This window comes from Heptranchias perlo, chromosome 20 (genome assembly GCF_035084215.1).
Source record: "Heptranchias perlo isolate sHepPer1 chromosome 20, sHepPer1.hap1, whole genome shotgun sequence".
Lineage (NCBI taxonomy): Eukaryota > Metazoa > Chordata > Chondrichthyes > Hexanchiformes > Hexanchidae > Heptranchias > Heptranchias perlo.
In genome coordinates this window covers 49,279,140-49,287,025 of record NC_090344.1, presented here as the reverse complement: position 1 = coordinate 49,287,025, position 7,886 = coordinate 49,279,140, and the positions used below count along the sequence as shown (strand labels likewise).

At 42.6% G+C, this 7,886-nt stretch overlaps 1 protein-coding gene across 1 annotated transcript in view; it reads left to right on the top strand.

The window, feature by feature from the left end:
- Positions 1 to 7,886, top strand: part of ggcx (gamma-glutamyl carboxylase) — a 78,004-nt gene that overhangs the window by 32,227 nt on the left and 37,891 nt on the right. The gene's annotated exons all lie outside the window — the stretch shown is intronic.

Below are 7,886 nucleotides of genomic sequence, written 5' to 3'. Positions count from 1 at the left end.
TGGAGAAGCTGGGATTGTTCGCCTTAGAACAGAGAAGGTTAAGGGGAGATTTGATAGAGGTGATCAAAATCATGAATGCTTTTGATAGAGTAAATAAGGAAAAATGTTTCCAGTGGCAGAAGGGTCGGTAACCAGAGGATCCATTTCAGGTGAATGACAAAAGAACCAGAGGCGACATGAAGAAACAATTTTTTTGTGCAGCATGTTGTTATGATCTGGAATACACTGCCTGAAAGGGCGGTGGAAGGAGATTCAAGAGTAACTTTCAAAAGGGAATTGGATAAATACTTGAAGAAGGGCTATGGGGAAAGAGCAGGGGAATGGGACTAATTGGGTAGCTCTTTCAAAGAGCTGGCACAGGCATGATGGGCCGAATGGCCTCTTTCTGTGCTGTACCATACTATGCTATCTGGGTGTGAGGCAACCTCTGCAAACATTCAAGCACCATCTGAACTCACAACCACTCTGTTCCGTGTCACATTCCCTGCCACAAGGGCTTCTGCTGATCTTCAAGAACACTTCATTTAAAGGTACATTGCACTTGTACCTCTCAACTTGTACCTATGCAAAAGCAATCCAGCTGGTCCATCCCCCCACCCTATCCCTGCAGGCCTGCAATTTTTTTACTTTCAAGTACTTATCCAATTCCCTTTTGAAGTCCATGATTGCATCTGCCTCCACCACCCCCGCTGGCAGCGCATTCCAGATCCCAACCACTCACTGTGTCAAAAAGTTTTTACTCCTATCACCTTTGGTTCTTTTGCCAATCACCTTAAATCTATGTCCTCTGGTTCTTGACCCTTCTGCCAATGGAAACAATTTCTCTCTATCTACTCTGTCTAGACCCTTCATGATTTTGAATACCTCTATCAAATCTCCTCTCAACCTTCTTCATTCCGAGGAGAACAACCCCAGCTTCTCCACTCTATCCATGTAACTAAAGTCCCTCATTCCTGGAATCATTCTAGTAAATCTCTTCTGCACCCTCTCTCTGGCCTTCACATCTTTCCTAAAGTGTGATGCTCAGAACTGGACACAATACTCCAGCTGCAGTCGAACCAGTGATTTATAAAGGTTCATCATGACTTCCTTGCTTTTGTACTCTATGACTCAATTTAAAAAGCCCAGGATCCTGTATGCTTTTTTAACCGCTTTCTCAACCGACCCTGCCACCTTCAACAATTTGTGTACATATACCCCCAGATCTCTCTGTTCCTGTACCCCTTTTAGAATTGTGCCCTTTAGTTTACATGGCCTCTCCTCATTCTTCCTACCCAAATATATCACCTTGCATTTTGTGCATTAAATTTCATCTGCCATGTGTCCGTCCATTCCACCAGCCTGTCTATATCCTCTTGAAATCTATCACTATCCTCCTCACTGTTCACTTCGCTTCCAAGTTTTGTGTCATCTGCAAATTTGGAAATTGTGCCCTGCACACCCAAGTCCAAGTCATCAATATATATCAAGAAAAGAAGTGGTTCCAGCACCGACCCCTGGGGAACACCACTGTACGCCTCCCTCCAGTCTGAAAAACAACTGTTCACCACTACTCTATGTTTCCTGTTACTTAGCCAATTCTGTATCCTTACTGCTACTGCCCCTTTTATTCCAGGGGCTTCAATCAAACAGATTCAATATCTTGATTATAATAGAGTGCCTGTAAATACCTCTATCCATGAATAAACCTGTTTGATAGCTTTGCGTGTTATGAAGAAGTTGGCATAATGTGTAAATATTATCCAAGATCCGAAGTGATTTGAGAGGTAATGGAATTCACAAGTAATATCTGGTTCATTGTTCGCCTGGGTCACATTATTCCAAATTATTTTGTGCATAGATTATGTTTCAGTTCATAGGGAGCAAGGTCTTGCCTGTGGAAGTGGAATTTTTATGTTGGGCACAAGTAAAAGGTACTGGGGAGTGCTTGAATTGCAACAGACGCCTGTATCGGATATGGACAGGCCATGCCTTATTTCTTTTCTTCAACCCATACCACTTCAATTACTCAGTGTTGACTTTCCCTCCCAATACCACAGTATTCTGAGGGACAGGATCTACAGGCATTTGGAGAGGCAGGGACTAATTAGGTACAGTCAGCATGGTTTTGTGAGAGGAAAATCATGTCTCACGAATTTGATTGAGTTTTTTGAAGGGGTAACCAAGAAGATAGATGAGGGCTGTGCAGTAGACGTGGTCTACATGGACTTCAGCAAAGCATTTGACAAGGTACCGCATGGTAGGTTGTTACATAAGGTTAAATCTCATGGGATCCAAGGTGAGGTAGCCAATTGGATACAAAATTGGCTTGACGACAGAAGACAGAGGGTGGTTGTCGAGGGTTGTTTTTCAAACTGGATGCCTGTGTCCAGCGGTGTGCCTCAGGGATCGGTGCTGGGTCCGCTGTTATTTGTTATTTATATTAATGATTTGGATGAGAATTTAGGAGGCATGGTTAGTAAGTTTGCAGATGACACCAAGATTGGTGGCATTGTGGACAGTGAAGAAGGTTATCTAGGATTGCAACGGGATCTTGATAAATTGGGCCAGTGGGCCGATGAATGGCAGATGGAGTTTAATTTAGATAAATGTGAGGTGATGCATTTTGGTAGATCGAATCGGGCCAGGACCTACTCCGTTAATGGTAGGGCGTTGGGGAGAGTTATAGAACAAAGAGATCTAGGAGTACAGATTCATAGCTCCTTGAAAGTGGAGTCACAGGTGGATAGGGTGGTGAAGAAGGCATTCAGCATGCTTGGTTTCATTGGTCAGAACATTGAATGCAGGAGTTGGGATGTCTTGTTGAAGTTGTACAGGGCATTGGTGAGGCCACACTTGGAGTACTGTGTACAGTTCTGGTCACCCTATTATAGAAAGGATATTATTAAACTAGAAAGAGTGCAGAAAAGATTTACTAGGATGCTACCGGGACTTGATGGTTTGACTTACAGGGAGAGGTTAGATAGACTGGGACTTTATTCCCTGGAGAGTAGGAGGTTAAGGGGTGATCTTATAGAAGTCTATAAAATAATGAGGGGCATAGATAAGGTCGATAGTCAAAATCTTTTCCCAAAGGTAGGGGAGTCTATAACGAGGGGGCACAGATTTAAGGTGAGAGGGGAGAGATACAAAAGGATCCAGAGGGGCAATTTTTTCACTCAAAGGGTGGTGAGTGTCTGGAAAGAGCTGCCAGAGGCAGTAGTAGAGGCGGGTACAATTTTGTCTTTTAAAAAGCATTTGGACAGTTACATGGGGAAGATGGGTATCGAGGGATATGGGCCAAGTGCAGGCAATTGGGACTAGCTTAGTGGTATAAACTGGGCGACATGGACATGTTGGGCCGAAGGGCCTGTTTCCATGTTGTAACTTCTATGATTCTATGATTCTATGACATAGTAATCCCTGATTGAGAAAGTGATCCGGTGACTGTGTTGCCCCATTAGATGGTGGTTTTGAAGGGTGTGTGAAAATCTCAACCATCCAGCACAACTCAACATATGAAACTGCCGTGGGACACAGTACAAACTGGGCAAGAAATCAAAAAAACCCAGCTGTACAGACTTCACATGTGTTCTTCAGAGTACTGTGTAATTGGAGAATTTCTTCAGTAGAAATTGTAGAACTGTGGAATTGTAGAATTTATTCAGTAAGGTTGTCCTCTTCAAAGGACAACTCTCTCATCCCAGGAATCAATCTCGTGAACCTTCGCTGCACCGCCTCTAAAGCAAGCATATCCTTCCTTAGATAAGTAGACCAAAACTATACACAGTACTCCAAGTGAGCCCTGTGCAATTGTGGTAAGACTTCCTTACTCTTGTACTCCAATCCCCTGCGTGACTGTATGGAGTTTCTGATTCACGTTACTCACTATGTAACTATACAGAGTATCTGCTTATACAGCTAGGTAAGAGTTACTTGCTGTGTATTCATAAGAACATAAGAAATAGGAGCAGGAGTAGGCCAATCGGCCCCTCGAGCCTGCTCCGCCATTCAACAAGATCATGGCTGATCTGATCCTAACCTCAAATCTAAATTCATGTCCAATTTCCTGCCCGCTCCCTCATCTAGAGTTTCTGTTTATACAGCAGAGTGAGGGCTACTTACTGTGTAACTGCACAGAGTTCCTTTTTATTCAGCAGGGTAAGGATTAGTTGATGTGCAACTGGATGGAGTTCCTGTTTTTTAAGCAGGATAACGGTAGTGCCTCCAGCCTGTGTAAATACAGAGCAGACATACCAACTGACTATTGGTTAAAGGTGGAACTGTCAGTTGGCGATGGGCAGAATATTTAGAAGGACTAACTAGTTACAACAAGGTTCCAGGTTATGAGACTAATACTAATAAAGGAACCTCCTGCAGTCACTCACCATACTTCATAGTGTTCAACATCAGCAATTCAACAAGGCACAAGAAGTGGTTACCAGTATTCTGGTGTATCTTTATTGTTCAACCTGAGTCTCTTCCTATTCAACATCTACATGATATTCCTGGTGTCGTCAGCGGCAAGCACGGGGTTGGCTTCCACACATACACAGATGATAGGCAACATCAACTGTACGGGGGCATTAAGCATCCATGAAACACTGGCCAGTATGGGTACACCCTCATCTGTAATGAAACATCATGAGAAACATAAGAAACCTAAGAAATAGGAGCAGGAGTAGGCCATACAGCCCCTCGAGCCTGCTCCGCCATTCAATAAGATCATGGCTGATCTTTGACCTCAGCTCCACTTTCCTGCCCGATCCCCATATCACTTGATTCCCCTAGAGGCCACAAATTTATCGATCTCAGCCTTGACAATATTCAATGAGTCAGCATCCACAGCCCTCTGGGATCGAGAATTCCAAAGAGTCACGACCCTCTGAGTGAAGAAATTCCTCTTCATCTCAGTCTTAAATGGCCAACCCCTTATCCTGAGACTATGCCCCCTAATTCAAGACTCTCCAGCCATGAGAAACAACCTCTCAGCATCTACCCTGTCAAGCCCCCTCAGAATCTTGTATGTTTCATTGAGACCACCTTTCATTCTTCTAAACTCCAGAGAATATAGGCCCATTCCACTCAACCTCTCTTCATAGAAATCAACCTTGTGAACCTTCGTTGCACCGCCTCTAAGGCAAGCATATCCTTCCTTAGATAAGTAGACCAAAACTATATGCAGTACTCCAAGTGAGCCCTGTACAATTGAAGTAAGACTTCCTTACTCTTCTACTCCAATCCCCTGGCAATAAAGGTCAACATGCCTTTTGCCTTCCTAATTGCTTGCTGTACCTGCATGAGATCTTGGAATCATAGAATCATACAGCACAGAAGGAAGCCATTTGGCCCATCGTGCCTGTGCCAGCTCTTTGAAAGAACTATCCAATTAGTCCCACTTCCCCGCTCTTTCCCCATAGTCTTGCAAATTTTTCAAGTATATAGGAACATTAGGAATAGCAGCAGGCCATTCAGCTCCTCGAGCCTGCTCCGCCATTCAATTAGATCATGGCTTATCTGCACTTCAACTCCATTTAGCCCTCTGTGCTCCATATCCCTTGATACCCTTACCTAACAACAGTCTATCTATCTCAGTCTTGAAAGCTGTAATTGTCCGAGCATCCACAGCCTTTTAGGGGAGAGAGTTCCAGAGTTCTACTGCTATTTGTGTGAAAAAAATGCTTCCTGATTTCGCCCCTGAATGGTCTAGCTCTAATTTTAAGATTTTGTCCCATTTTTCTTGATTTCCTTTTGAAAGTTACTATTGAATCTTCTTCCACCATGTTTTCAGGCAGTGCATTCCAGATCATAACAACTCGCTGCATAAAAAACTTTCTCCTCAACTCCCCTCTGGTTCTTTTGCCAATTATCTTAAATCTGTGCCCTCCGGTTACCGACCCTCCTGCCAGTGAAAATAGTTACTCTATCAAAACCCTCATAATTTTGAACACCTCCATTAAATCTCCCCTTAACCTTCTCTGCTCTCAGGAGAACAATCCCAGCTTTTCTAGTCTCATCACATAACTGAAGTCCCTCATCCCTGCTACCATTCTGGTAAATCTCCTCTGCACCCTCTCCAAGGCCTTGACATCCTTCCTAAATTGTAGCGCCTAGAATTAGACGCAGTACTCCAGCTGAGGCATAACCAGTGATTTATGACGGTTTGGCATTACTTCCTTGCTAATTTTGGTTCAAAATTGTCACTTTGTGTAATGCTCACCTCTCTTTTAATATTACTGTCAGGTGGGAGGAATCACCCTTTTGTCAGGACATGAACATACATATGTGTATTATTCTGCTGTCAATGTGTAACATGGTGTGTCCCTTGAACACTATTGTTCAACACTAATTGTTGTAAATAAGGGCAGCCAGAGGTTAGTTGGAGGCTAATTGCTCCTGGGTATATCCTAAGATCAATTGGAGTGTATGTTCTGTTGCTGGGGAACTAAAACGTTGAGTATATTCAGGAAATTACTGGCTCTCTTTCACATGTTTAAAGTGTGGCACAGAAATTTACAACATTTAAAAGGTAAGACACTTCTCAAAACTTTTACATAGAGATTTTTTGCTTGTGTTTTTGCCCCCCCTGTTGCTACGTAATGAAAAAATTGTTTTAAATCATTGTTATGTAGGCAAACACAGCAGCTAATTTATGCACAGTATAGGAGAAATGCCCAAAGAATGACCTTAAATATGTCCTCAAAGTCGTCAGACTTGAATGCTGGTACAAACTAACACTAATTAAACCATGAAGGTTTACACAAACAAAACATTCCTAACCAGGGATAGAAATAAGCCATCAAGACCACAGGCCAGGAGACGGCTCGTTAAGGGGGACATGAAGATGTCCTGTCTTATCTGGACTTAATGCAACCCCTTTGTTAACAAAGACCTGAGAAGCTAAGGAATAAACAAATGAGCTGGCATGTCTAGGTGCCAGTGCTTCATTGATGTGGAGGTCATCAGGGTACCAACAGGGCTGTGTGAGATGACTGACAACAGAAGAGCTGAACTCTTCTAATAAATGTGTCACTCAGATTGGTCAATAGAATTGAGATGGTTTCTTTGGAAATTAAGGATATATAAGACAGTGTTTTTGACATTAAGTCTCACTCTTTAGTCCTTAGTTTAGTTCTCGTTCCTGTAGTAGTGTTTGTAGTAGAAGGTGTAGAAGTACTTTATCTGGTATACGTAGAAAGGGTGTCTCTGTAAAAGTGGAAAGTGCATCTCCGACAGAGAGAGAGAAGCTTACAGAAGTTAAGATTGTATGAGCCAGATTCAGGCAGGTATAAGTGCGTCACAGATGTATAAGCTTCCCTGAGCGCAAGGCAGGTGAGATTTAAGCCATTTAATTCAGATACAGCTACCAGCACGGAAGGTGAGTTTACTCAGGAGCAGAAAATCCAGGAGGAATGGATAGCACCTCGACAGACTGAGGTTCATCACTGGTGTCTCAGAAGGCCAACATCATCCACCGAGATGAAGGCGAAGCAACCAGTTCATTCACACCAGCTCATAAGGTTGAGGTCATATGAGTTCTGGAAACATTGCTAACTACAAGCCTGTAGATTTTCAACATCTTGACTGGCCATCTAATGCTGTTAACTTGTCAGCTATCTAAGGATTCTAATTCTAAATTAATTTTACCAATTTATATAAATCTCAGACACAGAACTCAACTGTAAATTTATAATCAGCAAACAGTTACAGCTGAATTATTGAATTGCCTTTGTAACCTCTTATTTATTCTGTCAATTAACCCTATGAACTAATTATTTGTATACTCAATGTTTAAATGCTGTTAACTGTGATTCTAAGGTTACTAAACAATAGTTGGTTTATGACTTCGTTGGCTGACTTCTTCTCTGATACTTGGCAAGAAAGGGTTAATTAATTCACTCACTGGC